We start from the raw sequence: 23,533 nt of genomic DNA on the forward strand, positions 1-23,533 counted from the left end.
ATTGCCATGTCTTAAGAGCCTAGGTCAGGTTAAATGCCTTCTTTTAAGTGATATTAACATGTCTCCTTGTCTCAAACACTGCGAACCACATTACTCAGTTGATATCAAAAAGAATTTTTTAAAGGAAACATGACTTAATTCTCAGCTCAGCAGGCGGAAAACATACAGCCATGAGTGGTGAATCACTCATTAAAAATTAAGTCAATCCACCCACAACGGGAAACAGCATAACAGAACGTCGGTGTTGGCTTCAGATTGGAAGGAAGCCAAAAACAGGTTTTGAAAACAGTGATGCCTTTGAATTCGATCTTGCTCAAATAGTGCACTTTTGGGATTTCTAACTTCATCCCAGTGACATCCACTTTCCAGTGTCTTCTGCTGAGAACTCCCCTAAGAGGGGAGCAGAGTGGTATCGAGGGTTTCCATGGTTTCTGACGAGATGAAGTGGTTCACCTTCCCAGTGAATCACTTCTAGTAACATAAACCATCACACGGCCCCCGGAACCATTTGCCAGAACGGCCCTCAGAACAGTGGGAAAAATACCTTTGTTTTATTAACTAACATTTCTGTTTGAGTTTTAAAATCAAAGCCCACGGATTCTCAGCTTTTCCTTCCTGAATATAAGCAATATTATAAAAAGAAAATGACCATATTTCAAATAAAAATTTTCCATTAATAAAATGTGTTTCAAAAAAATGTTCTCGCTTCTTTTGGAGAGCAGTGAGAGAGGAAAAACAAATGAGGGAGGCAGGAGGAGCAAGCCCCCCAGGCCAGTGCTGCTTTCTCATAGGAAGATGACAAAACATTCACCCCAAAACATTCAGACCTCATCCTGCAAGACAAGGAGATGAGTGCGGCTGGTCCCAGTCATGGCTGACACCTGCAGTAGTTACTTTCTGGGGATTTCTGTTGCTAACTCCAAATCCAGACCAGCACCACCCTAGAGCATAGAACTCTAGGTCTTGAAGATGTCTTTAAACAATTCTCACCCAGCCCTTTATGTTTTAGACCAAGAAGGTGGGACTTAGAGTAATGAAGTGACAAGTCTAAGTAATTCAACTTTCTTCTTCTTCTTCTTCTTTTTTTTTTTTTTTTTTTGAGATGGAGTCATGCTCTGTTGCCCAGGCTGGAGTGCAATGGTGCAGTCTTGGCTCACTGCAACCTCTGCCTTCTGGGTTCAAGCGATTCTCCTGCCTTCAAGCGATTCTCCTGCCTCTGCCTCCTGAGTAGCTGCGATTACAGGCACGTGCCACCTTGCCAGCCTAATTTTTGTATTTTTATTGGAGATGGGGTTTCACTATACTGGCCAGGCTGGTCTCGGACTCCTGACCTCAAGTGATCCAACCACCTCAGCCTCCCAAAGTGCTGGGATTACAGGAGTAATATGACTTTCTAGAACTAAAATCTTTCTAATCAATCATTTTGCTAGGCTCCTGGGCAAAACACACATTTATACTTAGTAGAGAAAGGACTCAAATATTGGCTGTCTAAGAAATATTTCCTGAAATTAGAACTGGAATCAACCACTTCATTTTTCAAGATCTTGCACAATCATGAGCTTGCAAGAGATACCTGATAAACCCTGATAAACCCTCAGTGAGCGAACGAACGAATTATTGGCTGTGCGGAAAGGAAACGTGCCAAGTATGTGAAAAGAGATTAGAAAGCTGCATTTGGTCAGCAGATAACATGCAGAAATAATTGGGAACTCTGGCCAAGATCAACTCAAGTGATCATAAAACTGTTCCAAAATATAATTATCAACCAGCAAACCGTTTGCAGAATCCACAGAATCCACAGGATATGCTCTTATTTGTTAATGTTCTCTGTCACTTGCATAACTGTCAAATCATGTTTTTCATAATGGAAAAGTTTTTCTTTTGGCAGGTCTGAACTTCACCTTTGGTGGTGGTAATGAGAGCTGACTGTTTTTTCAGTTGGAGAGGAGCACCGTTTCCGTCTGAGGGAGCACTGCAGGGGACTGGCGCTTCCTTTCCACTGTCCTACAACTCACTTATCCAGCCTGCTTGGGTCTCTGTTTTCCCCTCTTTAAGGGAGAGGTGACGAGGCACGCCTGGACGGCTGCCTCCTCGTGTTTAGGGGACCCACATGAAATCATGAATTTGAGCTTGCTTTGTAAATAAGTGCTCTCTATGTATGTGCCTTATCAGAAATGCAATTTCTGTTTAAGCATAAGGCACATAAGTTATCTGGAAAAACAGGAAATGGAGCAAATCCTGTTTTTCTAAATAATAATTTCCACAAACATGATATTTTAAAAAATTCATTTCTCAGCAGCAACATGGTAACATGATAGCTTTAAATACATAATATGTATATGTAAAATACAATATATATAGCTTTAAGAAGCTATCTATAGGTATATGTTATAGCACTTGAACATGAAATCTGCACCATTTCTGACAGCAGATGAATCTTGGTAGAGTTTTTTGAAATCAGTTAAATACTATCAACATATTTTTTAAAGTTGGTAGAACTGAATCAGCCCTCATCATAAAATAAACACAAATCCAGTTTTTGTTTTTTTTGCTTATGCTTATTTCTATTCAAAACAAGGAGAAAAGCTACTCAGAAAATCTATTGTATGACATGTTTTTGTTCAGTAGTTCCACACAGATCCTTCCTTTCTTAACATTTTAAATAATTTTTACCAAACTCTGCAACATAATAAGCAGTTTTAAAAAAATGTTATTGTAGATTCCAGAGTATGCGTGCAGGTTTGTTATGTGGGTACATTGCATAATGCTGGGCTTTGGGCTTCTATTGAACCCATCACCCCAGTAGTGAACATAGTACCCAATAGATAGTTTTTCAACACTTGCTCTCCTCCCTCCCCCTCCCTTTTGGAGTTCCCCGTGTCTGTTGTTTCTATCTTTATGTTCATGTGTATAAGCAGCTTTAAAAAGTCACCACAGGCCGGGCATGGTGGCTCATGCCTGTAATCCCAGCACTTTGGGAGTCCGAGGTGGGCGGATCACCTGAGGTCAGGAGTTTGAGACCAGCCTGGCCAATATGGCAAAACCCATCTCTACTAAAAACATAAAAATTAGCTGGGCGTGGTGGCAGGCGCCTGTAATCCCAGCTACTCAGGAGGTGGAGGCAGGAGAATCTCTTGAACCCGGGAGGCAGTTTGCAGTGAGCCAAGGTTGTGCCAATGAACTCCAGCCTGAGTGATAGAGGGAGACTCAGTCTCAAAAAAAAAAAAAAAAAAAAAAAGTCACTGCAAATGGTCATTTTTGAGCCAATGTGCTCTTCTTTCCTGTTGTTCAATCCACAGGGGGCCACCCCCAGGGGATGGAGCTGCAGTTGAGGTGAGTTCATATATCTGGTAGGACTGGTCCACTCACGGCCCTTGCATTTGGCACCAGACCTCATCCTGATGTACCGCCGGGTCTGAGAAATCTCTCTGTAACTCACATACCCAAAAGTGTTTATAAATTTCTTGTCTTCTTTCTCCTAATACGAATGATGCCATCCCTTAGGCAGTTGGCACACATCTGCAGCCAACAATATCATCTGTTTCTGCAGCATGAACTGCACAGGCAGGAAAGCCTTACACACAGAGTACCAGCCCTGTGTCCTCAGGAGCCTGAAGACAAGCTCCTTGAAGACCAGCTCACTGGCCTGCAGACCAGGTCCCTCACGCTTGCTCTGTGTGTCACTTTTAATTAAAATGCCATTTCACAAATCTAGTTGTTAAGAAAAATGAAGAGGGCAGTTTTGATTACAAAGATAGAAAATGTCCAGTTTACAATGGGTGGGATTTTCCTGTGTCATCGAGCCGGCCTATGTCCCCAGCAATTGTTAGGGACTGTTTTTCTAAAAAGGTGAACCTCACCTTGGATTCTTGGCTGTCTGACAACCCACAGGCCCAAACAGACAATGCTTCTGTGCCATCCCCAGGGCACTATTGACCGAGGCGTGGTGGACTGGAAATGGTTTCCTGAAGCATAGATCCCAGATTTCCTGCACAGAGCTGGATAAAGGTAACTAAGAGGCTTGCCAAATTTTCATTTAACGACGCCTTCCTGGTAATATTCTTTAGCCTGATTTTTAGATACTTTAGAAATTATATTAGAAGCAACCATGACATAAAACCAAAGAGAAAAGAAAGGCCCCTCTGAGCTCCCCCGTTACCTCTTGTCTTCCTGGGAAGACGCTGGGAAACCATCCTGGCCTTGGAGAATCCATGTTTCCCTGCCAGCTGAGAAAGGATTTCTAGAAGAATTCCAACTCTGAACTGGGTCTGCTGTGAACACGGTGACGAGACATGAGTTTATATAGGAAATCTGTGTTCCTATTTCCTCTTGGGGAAACTGTGACTGATTAACGCTCAGGCCTTTGCTCTGTGACAAAGGATTACCTACTAGGCTCTTTTAGGAGGCACTTCTTGAAAGAATGCGGAAACTTTCCCGGGGGGAGGGAGGAATGGAAATGGAAATACATGAAGGATTAATCTGTTCGTCATGTCAGATCCAAAGGCATTCTTCCAACTTACTGTCAACTTCTAATTCAGTCACCAGGAGAATAATTTGTCACTGTGGCTCGGATAGAAACCCATGGAATCCATTGGTGCTAATAAAAAACTCAAGTATGTGATGAAGAAGGGAAACAGGAATCACATGTCTCAGAAAGTTTTAATTTTGTATGTGCTCTGCCCACCACGCTTCTCACTTCTTTCTGGGATTCCGAAGGCCGGCCCGGGGCGTATAGCTCCTGCCCTGCTGGAAACATCACCCCAGCGGACGCAGCCAGAAGCAAGCTTGGAGTGGTCCCCCTGCCTGTCAGAACCCTGAACTTTATTTTAAAAATAACGGATTTTTTTTTTTTTCTGTCATGGTAGCCGTTCAAATCAACATCAAGAAACATAAATGAGTCAGAAGAGAAAAAAATCACACTTCTTAAAAGTGACAGAGGAGGAAACAGATTACTAAAGAAGAGCAAGTGAGTGAAGGGAAGCCTAAGTATGTTTTAAAATTGAAACTCACAGTTGCTGAATATTCACACGTTAATTTCGTTTTCTTTTATTCCTTGGGTATTTCCATGAACCAGAGTGAAATCATCAAGTTACAGAATCATTTAATTTTACTTTGTCGTGGATACCCTTAGGTATAACAACATAAGACCTCAAAGAGTCTGGAGAAAATATTTAAACCTGAACGATATGTCTTTTATAAATTCTCAATTCTGAAATTCCATTGCGTTAAATACTATGTGAGAGACCCAGAGAGTTGTAAGCATTCTCCAGCTGAAGGAACTTTGGTCATATTTGATCATTGATATGAACTATGGTGTTATTTTCACAAACCTATAGTTAAAGACAAAGAAAAAGGAAAGGAAAACATGGGAACGGGTGACTCTACTCAAGAGACCCCTACTAATCCAGCTTAACAGGAAAAAAGACTTGACTCATTTTTTTGGATATTTTATTTATTTATTTATTTATTTATTTATTTATTTATTTTGAGACAAGTCTTGCTCTTTCACCCAGGTTGGAGTGCAGTGGTGTGATCTTGGCTCACTGCAAGCTCCACCTCCCAGGTTTAAGCAATTCTCATGCCTCAGCCTCTCAAGTAGCAGGTGCCCCCGCCACCATGTTCAGTTAATTTTTGTATTTTTAGTAGATACCAAGTTTCACCATGTTGGCCAGGCTGGTCTTGAACTCCTCGGCCTCCCAAAGTGCTGGGATTACAGGTGTGAGCTACTGCGCCCGGCCTGGATGTCAAATATTAATACAGTTTTTTGAAGTGAAAAAGTGGATTACTGCTAGTAAAGGGAACTCCTTTTGATACCCACTATGGTACCAGCATATATGTTACAATCCAGTTCAATATCTTCCTTAAATTTGGAAACAGTTGCGATGATTCTGTGATGACGATCATAATAAGAGTAGCAGTGATAACCACAATTAGTTAGCTTTTATTTATTTTTATTTTTTGAGACAGGGTCTCACACTGTCACTCAGGCTGCAGTGCAGTGGCGCAATCTTGGCTCACTGCAACCTCCACCTCCCAGGCTCAAGCGATACTCCTGCCTCAGCCTCCCAAGTAGCTGGGATTACAAGCACGTGCCACTACCACCCGGCTAATTTTTGTATTTTTAGTAGAGACAGGGTTTTACCATGTTGGACAGGCTGGTCTTGAACTCCTCATCTCAAATGATCCACCTGCCTTGGCCTCCCAAAGTGTTGGGATTACAGGCGTAAGCCACCACGCCCAGTCCATAGCTAGCTTTTATTAAACGCCTACCTTGGGTCATCTCACTTAAATGTCACATCACATCCTAGGAAGTGATGGATAGATGAGAGAAATGAAGGCTCGCACAGGCTGATGTGTTCATCCAGCACGTGTGACTAGGCTCCTCTGCAGTCAGCTGGCCAGTGTGGGTGGTGGCTGTGGCACCATCTCCAGTCTTAGGGGGCTTATCCACCCTGCCCAAGGTGGACTATCCTTTTAGTTCTAACTGACTCAAAAGCACTTCTCTGAATCCCACAAGTGAGAAATAAGTTCCCTTCCATTAATAGATATCCTGATGTTCCATACAAGTCTCAAATGCTTAGCAGTGAAAATGCAACGGGCTAATAGATCAGTCTGATATTCTACCTTGGCGGCTGTAATAGTCCGTTTTCATGACGCTGATAAAGACACACCCAAGACTGGGCAATTTTCAAAAGAAAGAGGCCTATTGGACTCACAGTTCCACATGGCTGGGGAGGCCTCACGATCATGGCTGAAGGTGAAAGGTACATCTCACATGGCGCAGACAAGAGAAGAGAATGAGGAAGAAGCGAAAGTGGAAACCCCATAAAAAACCATCAGATCTTGGGAGACTTATTTACTACCAGGAGAACAGTATGGGGGAAACTGCCCCCATGATTCAATTATCTCCCACCAGGTCCCTCCCACAACACATGGGAATTAGGGGAGTACAATTCAAGATGAGATTTGGGTGGGGACATAGAGCCAAACCATATCAGTGGCCCAGTAGGCAGGTCCCAAAGGAAGGCAGCAGACAAGGCAGCACAGATAGGAGACCCAGGCTTCGAAACCCTTTCCTCGTATCCAGAGAAAGATTTCTGGAATCAGAAGTACCCTTAATCTACGAACTCCGGATCTTCCTGAAGCAGAGCTTTACTTTCCCACTGAAATGGAGGCAGGGCCGGGTACGGTGGCTCATGCCTGTAATCCCAGCATTTTGGGAGGCTAAGGCGGGCGGATCATCTGAGGTCGGGAGTTTGAGACCAGCCTGACTAACATGGAGAAACCCTGTCTCTACTAAAAACACAAAATTAGCTGGACGTGGTGGTGCTTGCCTGTAATTCCAGCTACTTGGGAGGCTGAGGCAGGAGAATCGCTTGAACTCGGGAAGCAGAGATTGTAGTGAGCCGAGATCATGCCATCGCACTCCAGCCTGGGTAACAAGAGTGAAACTCTGTCTCAAAAAAAAAAAAAAAAAAAAGAAAAGAAAAGAAAAGAAAGAAAGAAATGGAGGCAAAGGAAGGATGAGACCAGGAAAAGGGAGGTGCCCCCTGAAGCTGCTCTGGCTGCCAACTACCCATGGTGGATGCAGGGAGGAAAGGAAGTCAGCTCCTGGACACACAGTCAGTGACCCTTGGGCAGGGCACCCACTTCTGAATCTCTTGCCGGGTTTGAGACAATGCCAGGAGGTGGAGGAGCCCTGGAAGCACCTGTCACAGGATCACTCAGCTGCGGGAGCTGCTGACTCATTGATGGGGAGCAGGTCAACTTGCCGGGAAAAATACGAAATTTTGGAAGTGGCAGAAGGCAAAATGGGGTGCGGAGGGGCCAATACTGAGTGGAGAGACAAGGGGTGCAAAGGTCACACACTTGTAACAAATCATAATCTGAGCCCTATATTTTAAAAGGAGCTGTAGCTGTGGGGTCTGACACTCAAATATTTCATTCTAGCATGGTAGGCACACTTGCATTCGATAAAGCACGCAGCTCCAATGCTTTTAAGAAAAGCCACGTTTAATAAGCATTCGAACCAGTATCGACCAGCCAACGTTCCTTGTATAGGATTCTGAGGCAATAAGGGATTGCAGATTTCATATAGTTAATCCTCCATCCTGTAAATATGATTCCAGTAACGATCCTTCTCTTTGATCCCACCACTGACATTTACCCAAGAAGAGTTCCCCATTCAGAATCAACAACGTCTCATAATGATGCAATGGAGAACATGGACAACAAAATTAACTTAGTAGGTGGCAGATGAAGGCATCCCTCTTCTCTAGCTTAATCAATCATTACTTTTATTTAACATTTCTTACCAAGAAAGAAAGAAACAATCTGTACAGTCAAAATGCATTTGATCACACCAAGAATGACCACAAGCATTGATGCCCAGATGGAACAGTGCCACAAAGGGTACCCTGCCTAAAAAAGAGGGCCAACCAGGGCACAATAATTGATCCATTGACCTGAAAATGATTCCAGAACGGAGTCAGTGCCTTTCAAACAAAGCAATACATTTAGGAAATACAGCTTCCCGGTGGCTGGCATCATGGTGCCCGCTGAAAGTAGACACACCCAGAAGTCCACGCGCCACTCGCCCGCACACTGCAGACACTGCGAAAGCTCTTAGATTTTCGTCCTTCGATTTGTTTAGGAAACGTAACAGCATTAAATTGATTAAGTAGACTGCAAAAGGGCTCCGTTGTTTAAAGTTTTCTTTTTCTAAGGACATTAAGGCCATGGAATTTTGCCATTGCCTGGACCCAAAAGGCATAACATTATGCGACACCCTGATACTGCTTTTACTGAGCGTGCAATCCGGAGAAGCTCCTTTTCAGCAGTTTTCTCTAGAGCAGACCAATTTGAGAAGCAGTTACCATCAATGCAATTATGTGCCCCCACGCTCCTGAACAGTGGTCGGATGTGTGCCATTGAGATAAAGCTAGACCCTTCTAAAAGCAACGACAAGTCAGTGAAAGGAAAGGATGTAGAAACTGTGTCCTCAACAATACATTTCAGCAGATCAAGCAGCTGAGCCAAATTTCACACACACACGCACACACACACACACACACAAATGATGTAACAAAAAGGTGTGATATGAGCCTGTTCAAGCAAGGTAAGGCATAAAATTCAAATATAACACGCTGACCATATGGCCTTCTTTCTCAAGAAGACAATGCTCTTCTAATAATTAAATCCCACATATTATCTTACGCTAGTTATCTGTACAACAGACATAATTTTTAAAAAGTTTTGTACTCACCAAGGGAACGTGAAGGCTATAGTCTGAAAAAGAAAGAAGAAGAAAAAAAAACAGTTAGTTTTCTGGTTAACAGGAGTTGGCTGCTAATTGTAACCATTTCCTTCTGTACAGCACTAGTCGACTATCCCATTTTTGCTTCATTGTTCAGGGTCTCCTGGAGATCTCTTTATCTAGTTGATACTTCTTTTGGCTGCAATTATCAGCTTTTAACTATGTCCTACCCCAAACTTTAATACAACCTCTAATGGTCAATTGATGGCGGGGTGTAGCCCCCAAGATGCTCTGTCAGTCAGCTGCCTCTGCTGTGGCCTACAGGGTTCCCTCCCCTTCAAGTAGTTCCTTTAGCCCATCCTCCCCTCAAAAGAGCCTTTTACAACCTAGTCTGGGGCATCTCCCTTTCCCCAGCTTTCTAGCTTAATCATTATCTAGCCTGACCTTTCCTATTAATTAATTAATTTTTCTTTTTGAGACGGAGTCTTGCTGTGTCGCCCAGGCTGGAGTGCAATGGGGCGATCTTGGCTCACTGCAGCCTTCACCTCCCAGTTCAAGCGATTCTCCTGCCTCAGCCTCCTGAGTAGCCAGGACTACAGGTATGTGCCACCACACCCGGCTAATTTTTATATTTTTAGTAGAGAAGGGGTTTCACCATGTTGGCCAGGCTGCTCGAACTCCTGGCCTCAAGTGATCTGTTCACCTCGGGCTCCCAGAGTGCTGGGATTACAGGCATGAGCCTCCATGCCCAGCCTCCCATTAATTTAGCTCTCATGTTATTTAAAAAAAAAAACAGTTTTATCGAGATATAATTTTCACACCTTAAAGTTCACTTGTTTAAAGTGTACAGTTCAATGGTTTTTTGTATATTCACCCAACTTGAAACCATCAATATAATCTAATATTAGAACATTTTCATCATTCAAAAAGAAACCCCACACCCACTATTAGCTCACTAGCTCCCAAGCTCCATCCTCTCCCCAGCCCCTGGCAACACCAATCTTCTTTCTGTCTTTATGGATTGGCTTGTTCTGAATATTTCATATAAATGGACTCACACTATATGTGGCCTTCTGTGACTGGGTTCTTTTACTTATAATAGCATTACGTTTTTGAGACTTATCCCTGTTGTAGCAAGTATCAGTACTTCATTCCTTTTAATGGCTGAATAATATTCCATTGCATGGATATACCAGATTTTGTTGACTCATTCCTCAGTGGATGAACTTAGCTTGCTTGTTCTGTTCTGAGTGGTCAGCATGGCAGCCTCACACTGGGATTATTGATTAGGCTGCTATCTACCTGTGAAAGAGTCCTTGCTCAGTCATCAGTGTATGTCTGCACTGGTGAAGGGTGGAAGCACGTTTTGATTGTCACTGTTTTTAAACAGTGAATTCAGTACATGATGTTTTCCACTAAAAGAGACTGCTTGCTATCTTAGTCCTGATAAAACTAGACATTTTAAATCAAATCAAATAAAGACTCTACAGCATACAATTAAAAGTTGTTATAAATTGGTATATTTAAAAAATATATTTAAATGCATATTATTATACATTTAAAAGCTGACCCATGAGGTATGTTTGAAGCCCAAGAAGCAGAAAAAATACTTCTGGTTACTAAGGAATTTTAAGTCTATTTGGGCAAATCTACAGCTCAAATTCTTCTTAATGGAAAAGACTTAATACCTCTCCCCAGTACTGGGAAGAAAGCAAGGATTTGTCCCACTCCTATTTAACATTATCCTGGAAATCACAGCCAATGCAACAAGTTAGGAAAAAGAATTAAAAGACATAAGCACTGAAAAGAAAAAAAATAAAACTTTATTCTCAGATGACATAATAGTCTACAGAGAAAATACCAAAGGATTCAAAAATAGCCACTAGAGCCACTAGAGGCAATATATAAGTTAAGGTTACAAGGTGCAAAGTACTAATACAAAAAAAAAAAGATTTATATATACTAACAACAATTATAAATGAAATGTATAAGACAGTCTATATAATACCAAAGCGTCTACTGGGGCAGCTATATAAAACAACTGGGGAAAGTCTGTTGAATAACATATTAAAGCACAGAGGGTTTCCAGGGTGCAGTGGAACCCAGTATAACATACAGCACGATGGCAGGGGATTGAGAGGGAATCGGTTTTTGGGCAATAAATGATTACTTGAGGATCACTGCAGATAGGGGAACTGCTCTTTTGTAGGAATAACTTATTACAAGAGTACATCCTTTCCACTCTCCAAAATGAACCAGAAAAGATGCTAAAAAGAGTGACTCGTGGTGTTTGACTGGAGCCAAGTGAGGAAAGAAGCCAGGAATGGAAGTTATACCTCCAATATCTCAAGAGGATTGATAGAAATGATCAATCTTCCAATGCAATGCTGATTCCTTTTAATGTAAAATAAAACCCAATGCTATGCAGAAGTTTCTGGAGCGGGGCTGCAGACAGCAGCAGCAGGCTTGAGTAAAACCAGACTAAAATCACAAGGGAAAAGACCAATTTTGGTAGTACCTGTTGGCACTTTGTCAATGGTTGCACGATTGACAACCCCAATCAAACACAAATCATAATTTGAAATTAAACTTGGAGCTAACTTTAAAAACTAAGGCAAGAATACACTGAACTCTTGCCTTATTGTGCAGTGGTGCAATCATGGCTCACTACAGTCTCGACCTCCTGGGCTCAAGCGGTCCTCTTGCCTCAGCCTCCGAAGTAGCTGGGACTACAGGTGTGCACTACAACATTCCGCTAATTTTTGTTCTACAAATAGATCATGTATTTTATTGGTTTGTGGCTCACACATGATAGTATGAAACCACAACTATCAGTTTCTTAAAGAATTAGAGCAAAGACCAATCATAATGTTCTCTAAAGTAAACCTTTACCAAGTGAAGACTTCCATTAGGCCAATACTGTGACGCCGATGGCTACTGTAGTATTGAGCTACAGGTTTGAAACTGTGAAAGAGGAACATTTAAAAGCTGGGGGTTGGGGAGGTTGGTTCGAGCAGACAGATTCGCGAAGTGGGGTCGGTGAAAAGCTGACACAATGTCCTTCCACTCACTGGAAAGCTTCCTGTTGTTCTCTTGAACGGGTAAGGGGAAGGAGAGATGAGTTTAGATTTATTGGGCTGTGGAGTGCCTTGGGCACTGCTTGTGGGGTTTCTCCCACATCTAACAACTATCCTAGTAGGTAAGGCAAAACCCACTTTACTGTTTTTAAATTTTTATTTATTCATTTATTTTTTGAGATGGCGTCTCGCTCCATCACCCAGGCTGGAGTGCAGCAGCGGGATCTTGGCTCACTGCAGCCTCTGCCTCCTGGGTTCAAGTGATTCTCCTGCCTCAGACTCCTGAGTAGCTGGGATTACAGGCACCCACCACCACACCTGGCTAATTTTTGTATATTTACTAGAGATGGAGTTTGGGCATGTTGGCCAGACTGGTCTCCAACTCCTGACCTCAAGTGATCTACCCTCCTCGGCCTCCCAAAGTGCTGGGATTACAGGCATGAGTCACCAAGCCCGGTTGGCGAGAACCACTTTAAAGATGAGGACACTGAGGCTTGGTGAGGCTCTGGACCAGCATCACAGAGTGAGGAGACAGGGCAGCGGCGATGCCTGCCTGGGGCTGCTGAGCCCACTCCCGGCTAGGCCTCCCAGGGGAAGCCATCCTACATTGCAATGTACGTTTGTCTGCTTGTTTTATTTTACTTTTTTTTCTTAAATTGAGAGAGGGTCCCACTCTATAGTCCAGGCTGGAGTGCAGTGGCACGATCATATCTCACTGTAGCCTTGACCTCCTGGGCTCAAGCAGTCTTTCTGCCTCAGCCACCCTCCGAGTAGCTGGGACTACAGGCGTGCACCACCATGTCCCACTAATTTTGTAGTTTTTGTAGAGACAAGGTCTCCTGATGTTGCCCAGACTGGTCTCGAACTCCTGGGCTCAAACGACCTGGCCACCTTGACCTCCCAAAGTGCTGGCATTAGAGGCATGAGCCACTATACCCAGTCTTGTCTGCTTGTTTTGTTTGTTTGTTTGTTTGTTTGCTATATCTCCTTCCTCCCAGTGAAGCTATAATTCCTTTAGTGTAGGAATGGTGTAGGAAAGGCATTCTGCAGATGGCAATAATGATACTGGATTATTCCTCAAAATCCTTTCCAGTCCTAGAGAGTGCTTCATTAAGTTCTCTGCTCCAGAAAGGAAAGCCCTGGGATGGCCATATATTTACTGTGGGAGAAGTGGGTCTTTGGAAGTAGCCTGGCCCACAGAGGCCTGGACCAGCCTGGTCACAGAATTGGAGCTTTGGCTGGTGAGTCCCTGGAGCTCACAGCTGCAGCCACTCTGCTTCCACGGAACAGAGGCAGGGAGGAAGCCCGACAAGGCCCTGGGAAAAAGGCAGTGTGACAACATTGGAACAGGGGAAATCCGCCCTTAGGAAGGGGGGCAGGGGCAGGCAAGGTCAGGCCAGTGAGGGCGCCCACAGGAAGCGGCTGGGCTGCTGGGTTGGGTCCCGATTACTCACAAGATATGGAAAGACCGAGCGACGTTATTGTGCATCCTAACCTTGCAAAGAAGAAAATAAAACTACAGCGTTTAGAATCAGTCCCTTGGAACTATTCCATTTAAGGGAAACATTCAAATTACTTCTGAAATGAACAGAACTGGCCAATCTTTCCAAACTCAGACAAAAGGAAAATGCCTTTTATACACACCCTTGGCCTAAAGCGCCATAAACATTCGAGTGGGCAGAATGTAGGTTGCTGAAGTGGCTTGCGTAGCATGTGTATCTCCAAGCTACTCTTTTAAATGAGTAGCAACCTGCAAGAATTTTTTGGAAGTGCATTTACATTTTATTTTAACATGTTTACCTACACGTTTCTATGTGTATATCTAAAATGTGAACTTTTCATGATGTATTACAATTTTATAAAGAAAGGATACAAGAATAAAACTCCACTTCAAGCCGTTAAATGCCAGTGATATTGACCTTGAAGCAGTCTTACTGTGAATGACCAGCCCCCGGAGCCAAGTTCCTCAATCCTGGCTGCCTTCTCTTGGACTCCAGTTTTTCCCCAAAGACACTGAATTGTCCTGATCAATTAGAACACTGGGGTAGCAAGAACTGTCATTCACCCTCAATCACAGTAACACTCAAGCACCATGACCATTACTTTAGATGGACTGGTAAAAGAGCAGGATCATTACTCCAAATAAAATAATAACAGAGACCTCATCACTTAAATGAAGTGCAGTGGGAATGGACGGAACTGCAGCCACGGGCCCTGTGGCTGTCTCTGCATTCTAGCAGACAACTACATTCTGCTTCCAGTGGGTAATTCAAATGATGGAAGAATGCAAAACGTTTCTGAATCATCTAGGCTTCAGATTCGCACTGACGTCATACTCACAGCTTCCTTGTTTACCTTCCAGGCAACAGTAAAGCTGTTAATGTCTATATTTTCTAATGCATGAAAGACAGGACAGAAGGAGCTACTGAACTCGGGGGAGGAAGCCCTCCCTGAAATGAAGAAGTTTAGTAGAATCTGATCCTGCCTACCCCACAGCCTCAAACCACCTTGAAAAGGAGATGAAATCTTTAAAACAATGTTGCTAAGGCTGGGGAAAAAAAAGACCCATTTTTCTCAACCATCCTTTTTGCCAGTCTATGACAGACGAGCAGGACTTCTAAATATTTGGCAACTTTTAGAAATTATTCATGGGCAGCTGCTCAGCACAGATCCACGTGCATCTCTGCCTGCCTCTCAAGCTCCCTCCTCCCCCGACCAAGGCACATACTCTCTAATTACTCCACGGTTGAGGCACCCTCTTTGGATTAGGAAACATGCAAATTAGAAAGCCAGACAAATCCTTCTTTGCAAGTACAAGTGTCTGCTGGTTTCCATACTGCCTCGTCTGTCTATGCCATTATTATCAGCATCAAATTTGGAAACATGGCAATTTGATTCCGGGCTCCCTTCTGAGGTGTAGGGGTGCCCTCCAAGCCCCAGACGGGAGAGCTAGGGATTTGTCCACCTCTTGGCGCTGGGCATGGACACTTTTCAGATAGTGACAGTCACGGTCGTGTTTTTTTAAAAAAATCTTTGCCCAGTGAGTAGCTTCTTGGCAGGGGCTCTAGTGTTTGAGGACAGGGATGGATGGTGTTAACAGCCACCAAGAGAAGACCCTTGCAGAAGAAACAGTCACTGTAAGGACAGGAACTTCATGCCAGACTCCCCGCTAAGCACCCAACAGGGATCAATGCATCCTCTCAATACTCACATGGGGAGTTTGTTATTAGACCCACTTGGCAGAGGGGAAACTGAGGCTCAGAGACATAGGGTAGCTTGCCACAAGGACTCCCCACACTGGGCAGTGCAGTGGGACTCCGGAGGAGCAGTCCTCGACAACGAGGCCTGTTTTACTCCCCTCTACCTCCCTCGCTCCTCCAATTGGGCTCAGACTCTGAAATGTACTCAGGACAGGCTTGCTGGGCGCCTGACGCTCATGGTAACTGAGCACGCCAAAGATGTGTTTCTTGAGCTAATGCCTGTTCAGTGAGCCCCAGAGAAAATGATCTCTAATACTCAGACATGTTAAATCAGTGTTTGCAGGTTTTCTTTTTCAGAGTGCCGATTGGAAACACACCTGACTCTCACCAGGTGACCCCAGGTCTGCGATGAGGCTAAGCACGTGTGTGAAGGGCCTAGTTGGTGATGATCTTGACACTCGGCTGTCCACGGTAACCTGTGGCCAGAGGCCAGGGCAAAGCAATGCTCACTAAGGCACAATGGATGAGCTCTGGCATTAAATAATTATTCAGAAAGATCATTTTATGATGAAATAATGATAATAATTGTTCACGAATAAGGGAAATAGCACGTTTGCTGATGAGATTGGCATGGATGAGAAGAGTAGCGTGTGTTGGTAAACAGCCCTCTGGATTGCTTAACAGGTTTGGAAGCTCCCAGGAAGAGCATCAAGTCAGGCAGACACCACGGTGATCCACCTTCCAGAGGCCGCTCACTCACACAACCGTGTCTCACAGGCTCCAACACGGCACAGTCCCCCTGCTTCCCGCATGCTGCTCCCTGCCCCACAAAGCCTGTCTCACCCAAACCCACTAGATGCCACGTGATCCAGTAGGTCAAGTGCTACTCGCTCCTCGACGTCTTTTCAGAGCCCTCTGGGCCACCCTGGTTGTATCCCTCCTGGTGCCCAGCTGTTCCCTGCCCGCCCCTTCCATCTTTCTGTGTCTTCACAGCATCTCCAAAACAACACAGTACAGTAGGACTCTGGATTAACATTAAGGATGTTTGCTGCCATTTCAGCTGCGCTATGAGGTGGACAGGTATGTTCCACACTTTACAGATGATGAAGGCAGGTGCAGACCCACCCCCAAAGACAGAGCATCCATGGCTAATTTGCTGGTTTCTGAATAGAAACCCTGTTATCTCTGACTTGAACATCTTCAGTATATGAAAAGTTCTGTGCGTGTACCAGAAACTCATAAAATACTAGTTGAATGAGTACATCAATATGCTAAACCGGCCATTTAACATTAGTGAGCATCTACTAGGTGCTAGTTCTGTGCCAATTGCTTAGGATTTAGAGATTAAAAACATACAAGGACAGAACCCCAAACTCCTTACCCTAAAAGAAGTCCGGAGGACAGGCTTATAAACAGATTATTGAAATGCAGGGGTGAGCAGTGCTAGGTCGTGGCAAGCCCAGCAGCCATGAAAGACAGAAGCAGAACATTTACCTGTGTTTGGCCAAAGTTAGGGCATCTTTCTCAAGAAGAAAATTCCCAGGAAGAACACATGAACAAAAGCAAGGAAGCCAGAGAGTGTATGGAACATTCTAGAAACGGCAAATAAGTTGGAGCCTGGCTTTGACCTTGGAACAAGTCACTTAATGGTTTTGAGCCTAAGTTTCTTCATCTGCGAAATAGAGATAATAACATTTACCTGCTGGGTTAGTAAAGGAGGTAAGGACCCGACACCGAACTCAGTATAAGGCCTGGACCAATAAATCACTACTGTTAGCCTGGGATGTGAGGTGGGCAGATCCCGGAATGCTGCAGAGACCTTTGGCTTTGGGCTGAAGCCACAAGGGGGCTGCAGAAGTCTGCAAGCCTGGGCATTCCCATTCTGCTCTCTGCAGAGAAGGTCACTGTGATGGCTGCAGAGAGGAAGAAGGGACAGGACCAGGCTTGGTGTGGACTGCGGATTCCTGACTAATGAGGCCACACCTGTGGTCCAGGTGCAGGATGAAAAGGTGTTCTCAAGGGCAGTGGTGGGTGGCCGGGGGTGGGGGCAGCTATTTAACGATAGAGGAGGCAGAGCTCACAAGCTTTGGAGGCATGTGAGAAGTGGGGAAAGGGAAGGAAGCTAAGGGTGACTGTGGGCTTGGCTTGGGGGCCTGGGTGAAGTGTTACCATTGACAGCAGAGCTATCAAGAAGTGGTGCATCCTTCACAGGCACGCATAGGACATTACCAAGACTAAGAAAATATATTAGCATGAGAAAAGGGGAGACCTATCCTGAAAACAGATCAATTTTTTTTTCAGGAATATGGTACTCAGAGCAGAGATGTTTGTTAGATATTCCTTAGGAAGATTCTGAAAATTAGGAAAGCTGATGAATGAAAAATCTGCCAATCAACTAGCCACTTTGCTGAAACATTTGCAAATATTCTTGGTTTAATGATCCTCCACCCCACAATAACTGCCTGACCGGAACCATTTAAACTAGTTCATAAATAAGAATCCCTGTAAAATGCACAAAAAAGAGGCGAGCTTTAAAACAAACCAGAGATAACAGAGAAGATTCTGGGTATCTGTTATATCATCTCGAAGAGGAAAAGCTACACATCTCCATTTAAAATAGAGCTCATAATAAAAGGTAAGCTGTCAGGGAATTCACAAATCACTGTGCTCCTAACAGAAATGTGTCTAGGCTTGATACGCATTGCTGAGGACAAGCACCTATTTTTCCCCACCACTGAAAAAGTTCTGTGAACCAGTAATGAATCCCTCCTCCACATAAAAGAACACTGCAGTATTCATTTAGAAACAAAAACAGCATTATAACAAAAATATGCAGCGCTCCATTCTGGAACAATATACTGCAACAAAAGTGTAATGTTTGACAGGCATTTTGTTTTGTCTACCTATAAAGGTCAGCTCTCCTCTTCCACTGCTAAGCAGTGTATCCGTCATTCTCAAGGAAAATTATTTTATTTCTTTACAACTCAAGGAATCATCCCAAAGTGTATGTGCTCAAGACGCTGCACCGCACAGCCAGACGGTCCCAGGCCTCTGTGTGATGTGGGGACATTAGAGGCTGGTGGTAGAGGGGGCTGATGTGTGTCTGCTCATACCTGCAGAACCCCAGGCCACCCACCTGCCACCTGCATGGCTGCTGGTCTCTCCTATAATCCATAGTCTGAGGGAGGGAGAAGCAGCAGCATGTGCTCTCCAGCCAGATCCCTGCCCACTGGTGACCTTGGGCAGCCCTTCTACCTCTCTGTGCTTCAACGGCCACTACACATGAGGTCACTGATACTTACTGATAATCCACAGCATCATGGTAATGATCCAGTGAGAGAACGTTGGGTGGACGAGCTTGGAAACAGTGGAGGGTAAGGCCCAGGTAAGGACAGAAAGGCTGCTGTTCGCACCCTGGGGTTGGCCGTGGGTGGGGTCACATGCCCAATGGTCAGAATAGCACCACCTTGCTACCTAATAATCACATTTATGGGGACAAATGGTCCTTGGAGCACAGTGCTAGACACTGTACATACAGGATCCTGTCTGATCCTCACGGCCACCCTGAAGTAACATAGTAACATGCATGAAGTCACGTGGTCAACAAGAGGTTGAGCCAGAAATCAAATCCAGCCAGATCTGACTCCAAATCCCACGTTCTGTGCCATTGGGCAACAATGTCCTCAACATTAGGAAAACCCTGGGCCCTTGGTGCCTGGGCCAGGAATCGCTTCTTGGGAGATAAGCTGTGTGTGGAGGAGCAGTCCCCAGGCAGCGGTCAGGGGAAGTGGTCACTGCCCAGCAGACCACAGACAGGACACTGACGAGGATTCCTCCTCCCCCGTGTTACCCTCATGATCAGGCAGCACCATGGCTTCAAAGCACCCAGTTTATAGGATGTGCCCCTGCCTAGGATGCTGAAATACCATCTTCCCACACAGCCCCAAACTCATCTAAAAGTCACACGCAAATTGAAAAAAAGTTTCTGCTGGGCTTCTGTAAACTAGGCTGGGTCTCTGAAAAGGTAAAAGCTCTGAAAGTTGAATTTAGGAAAACTGCCTGAAGTTCAATGCTGCAGCTGAATCTGCCAGGAAGTCTGAGGTCTGAATATGCTAAGGGAAAGCTCTCCCGGCGCCCCTGGCCATCCCAGCAGGAACCTCTGACCGGCCTGAGCGAGCCACCCACATGGCTGGCCGGGCTCTGTAGCCAATGGAGAGTTGAGAGTCTCCTTCTAGAGCTGCCAAGATTCTAATAAACCTCATTCCGTTTACGCTAAACTGCAAATCGCGCATGCTGGAGACTTTCCCCAGGAACTGCCTCGTGAGGGACAAGCGCTCACTGCAGGCCAGGATGGGCACACATCTGACCCTCCTTACCCCAGTGCTCATTCTCTAAAGGAACTGGAATGCGCTAGTACCTGTGAGGACAGCAAGGCCGGGGCACCATGCACAGGGCTCTCACCGAGTGAAAACACTGGGCAGGCTTCATCTCACCAACTCCTCCACACAGTGCGGAGAGCTGAGAAGGGTCCTCCCTGCCTTCTAGAGGAGGAAGCAGAAGCATCGAGAACATGGAGACGCCCTCCACGGGGGTGCCAATCCCCACCCTACCCCAGGTCTCTTACTGTAAGCTCCGTGTTCCCAACAGTTCCCTGATACTTCGTCTTGGGCTGGACTCCCTATGCCCACTGGGGTCCTTTTTTGGGATGTGAATGTTTGAAGTGAACCGTTTGTTCAAATGTACCAGCCCCAGTGTGAGCGTCACATTAGCCTTGTATGGACTCTTGACAACATGAAGCTCTCAGTCAGGTCATGTGGAGACTCCTGACCTAACTTTCAGTTCAGTGAGACTTACAGGCAGGGTCTCTGCATAGGACAAAGGACAGAGAGACCTCTGCCGCCGTGTGTAGATGGTGAGCACCTTCCTGGTTCTGCCACCGATATGGGACAGGATAATGATTGCAGTTGATTTTGCTACATCAATTAATTTTAATGACGTAGAAGATTATCCAACCATGAGTCCCAGATAAATTTAACCTGGAGGGATGGTTTATTTTTGAAACGACTAATCATTCAAAACATAATGGAAATGAAATGACCCTTCTCCAGTAAACGATTCCTATGACATGAATAGGAATATGATCCACCTAAGATCTTCCATAGTAACAAAGGGAAAATACCAGGTGATCTTTTTTGTGAGCGCAGCCATGATGGAAACTTGAGTGTCCATTAGTCAACTTAACTCATTGTAGGATTAACAAAAGAATAGTCCAAACTGTGAGTTTTCAGAGTTTGAAATAATAAAACAGGAGTTTTGTAGGAGGTTCGTAGGCATCATTTCATCTGTGGCTATACTATGTAATCCACTGCTCAGCAGGTATTTATTGAATGCCTACTGCATAGATGCTTCAGGATACATGAAAAAATGCAACAGATGAGTTATCAGTGGTGTGACAGGAAGGTCTGTACCTGGGGACAGGTAATGAGGGAGGAGAGCTCAGCTGGCCTCACAGGACAGGAATCCAGTCCTGGGGTGGGTAGAGGGTGGGAGGACATTCTAGGCTTGGAGCTCTGATTCCAACTAATTCTGCAAATACAACCCTTTCATCCTCAAAGCTGTGTTCACACTGAAAAGACCTTACCGTCCTTCCATTGGATTGGCTAGCTTCTGAGATTTAGGGTGCTCTTGGGTGGCAGCTGAGCTCCTGGAGGCCCTGGAGGCTCCCAAGGACCTCATCACCGTGGGGTGTCCCCACCCAAGTTCCCTTCCTTTTGTGTCTCCCAGCTGGAGTCTGGGAGTGTGGGCTGGACTCCCAGGCCACTGCTGGCCTGGGAAAAGCCCTTGGTTACTGGCTCTGTTTTATGCGTGCGTGTAAGTACTTATATGAAAAATGAAAAAAACTAACGTTCAACATTTTGAACATTCAGCTCGAGGTTACCAAAAGAATCCAAATTCTGGAATTTCTGTGCAAACGGAGAGAGGAGACAACTTCGCTTCCCCAGCACCAGGGTTTCTGAAGAGCTCGGGACTCAGGGTCCCCATGGCCAGCAGCCCGAAGAGCAAAGCCATGGATGCTCCCAAACCAACAGGCTCTTTCATGAAGTGCAGGAGGCACGTGCCAGCATCTCACACAGAATTCCTGCTCGCCATGATTCTCCAGATGTATAATTTTGTAACAGAAAAGACTCCCAGTCTGACGGTCTCCTTTACATGTGATATGACAAGAACACACACAAAGCTCGTGTCTGCATCATCCCCCCCGCCTTTTCTTCCTTTTAGGCAGAGTGTCGCTGTGTTGCCGGGGTGAAGTGCAATGGCCCGATCTCAGCTCACTGCAACCTCCGCCTCCCAAGTTCAAGCAATTCCCGTGCCTCAGCCTCTCAAGTAGCTGGGATTACAGGTGTGCACCATCGTGCCCAGCTAATTTTTGTATTTTTAGTAGAGAGAGGGTTTCACCATATTGGCCAGGCTAGTCTGGGACTCTTGGCCTTAACAGTCCTGTCTCAGCCTCCCAAAGTGCTGGGATTGCAGGCCTGAGCCACCACAGCTGGCCCATCCCCTTTATCCTCACGGCGACCCTGCAAAGACACCAGGATGTCTTCACAGCCCCTGCCCTCTCCACGTCCTGAGCCCAGCAGCAGCATTGTGCAGAGTGAATGGAGGATTCCCTTTGTCACTCCAGGCTTGCCCTTTCCATTTATGTTCTTATTATGGGATGTCCACTAAAAAGAGAAGGTGAAAGAAATGGAGCAACAGAATGCAATTCCAACTCCATGGTGTTCGCCTTCCGAATTTAGTGTTGCACTATCATAGCCTCAGATTAGTATTTTTTAAAGGATTGATACACGCTATGGAAATAGAAAGGGGAATCCTCCATCTTTTGGGGGTGAAAACCATTGTTGGAAACCCTGACTGAATCATTTAGGCTTACAAAATAAAGTTGTCTTAGAATGTAACACCAGGAAAGTGTTTATATTTCCTGAAAAACTAGGGACATTCTTTGAATCAGACTAGAACAATATAAACCATTGTGTTTCAATTTTGCCTTGTCAGCCAGGAAGCTTAAACCAGAACTTAATGCACAATCACAATCACTTCTTATCGCCAGGGAAAGGGAGCTGGCATTTATACTACAGTCTGCTCATGCAAAGTGCTGCCACAACATATTTTTAAACTTAATGCTCACAACTACCCAGTTATCACTACTCTGACTTCACAGATTAGAAGCCCAGAGTTCAAAGAAGAAGTCAGGAGTTCAGTTATTTGACAAGCAAGCGGTGAAGACAGCGTCCATACCTTAATCCACCTGATTTAGGAACCACCCTGATACAATGCTCCTTCCACAAACTGCCTCAAACATTTCTGTGTGGGAAAGAGCATGAATTGTCCAGAAAGAATGATCTGCAGAATGGAGATTGGGGAGGCCCCCTGCCCTGGGCTCTGGCTGACTGCTCCCAGGACATTGGAGGCAGAATTCACCAGATAGCCTCAACGGGGAAGTGTTTTTGTTGTGTAGACCCTGGGGCTGGAAAGCAGTGATCTATTTGGATGGCTGTGTCTTCACTGGACATCAGGTTTCACACGGTGGCCCTTGTACAAGAGGACATGTGAATGTCACCTTCCTCTCCCCCCACCAAACCTAACAGCAACTTCCTCTCTTCGTTGTCCTGAGTTATTTACTCAAGCCTGGAGTGCAGATGACTTCAGCATTCAGAGAACTTTCCAACAACATAGGAACCAAATTACCCTGTTGAATTCATAGATATGCCACATTTAAATGACATTTACATGGCAGGAATGCCTTCCTGAACACACACAGTATGTGAGCTGGCCACCAGGTGAACCTGCCTTTTGAGGACTGACTGCTAAGACAACTCTGTGATCTATATCCAGGGACACACACACACACACACACACACACACACACACACACCTATAGAGCAACCTGGGAGGCATTCAAAACCAAGTCATGCACATTCAGTGAACAGCTATGCAAGACC

At 45.0% G+C, this 23,533-nt stretch overlaps 1 protein-coding gene across 5 annotated transcripts in view; it reads right to left on the reverse strand.

The window, feature by feature from the left end:
* The window catches only part of LOC105470569 (protein tyrosine phosphatase receptor type E), a 181,586-nt gene that overhangs the window by 95,352 nt on the left and 62,701 nt on the right, over nt 1-23,533 (reverse strand). For 4 of the 5 annotated variants that reach the window (XM_024789393.2, XM_071068924.1, XM_071068925.1 and 1 more), the window contains exon 2: nt 9,266-9,288. The gene's annotated coding sequence lies outside the window, so the exon portion shown is untranslated. Of the gene's footprint in view, nt 1-4,159; nt 4,369-9,265; nt 9,289-23,533 lie in introns of those variants that run through there. The other variant, XM_011722685.3, reaches the window with a different exon arrangement.

Source organism: Macaca nemestrina, chromosome 9 (assembly GCF_043159975.1).
Source record: "Macaca nemestrina isolate mMacNem1 chromosome 9, mMacNem.hap1, whole genome shotgun sequence".
NCBI classification, from domain to species: Eukaryota; Metazoa; Chordata; class Mammalia; order Primates; family Cercopithecidae; genus Macaca; species Macaca nemestrina.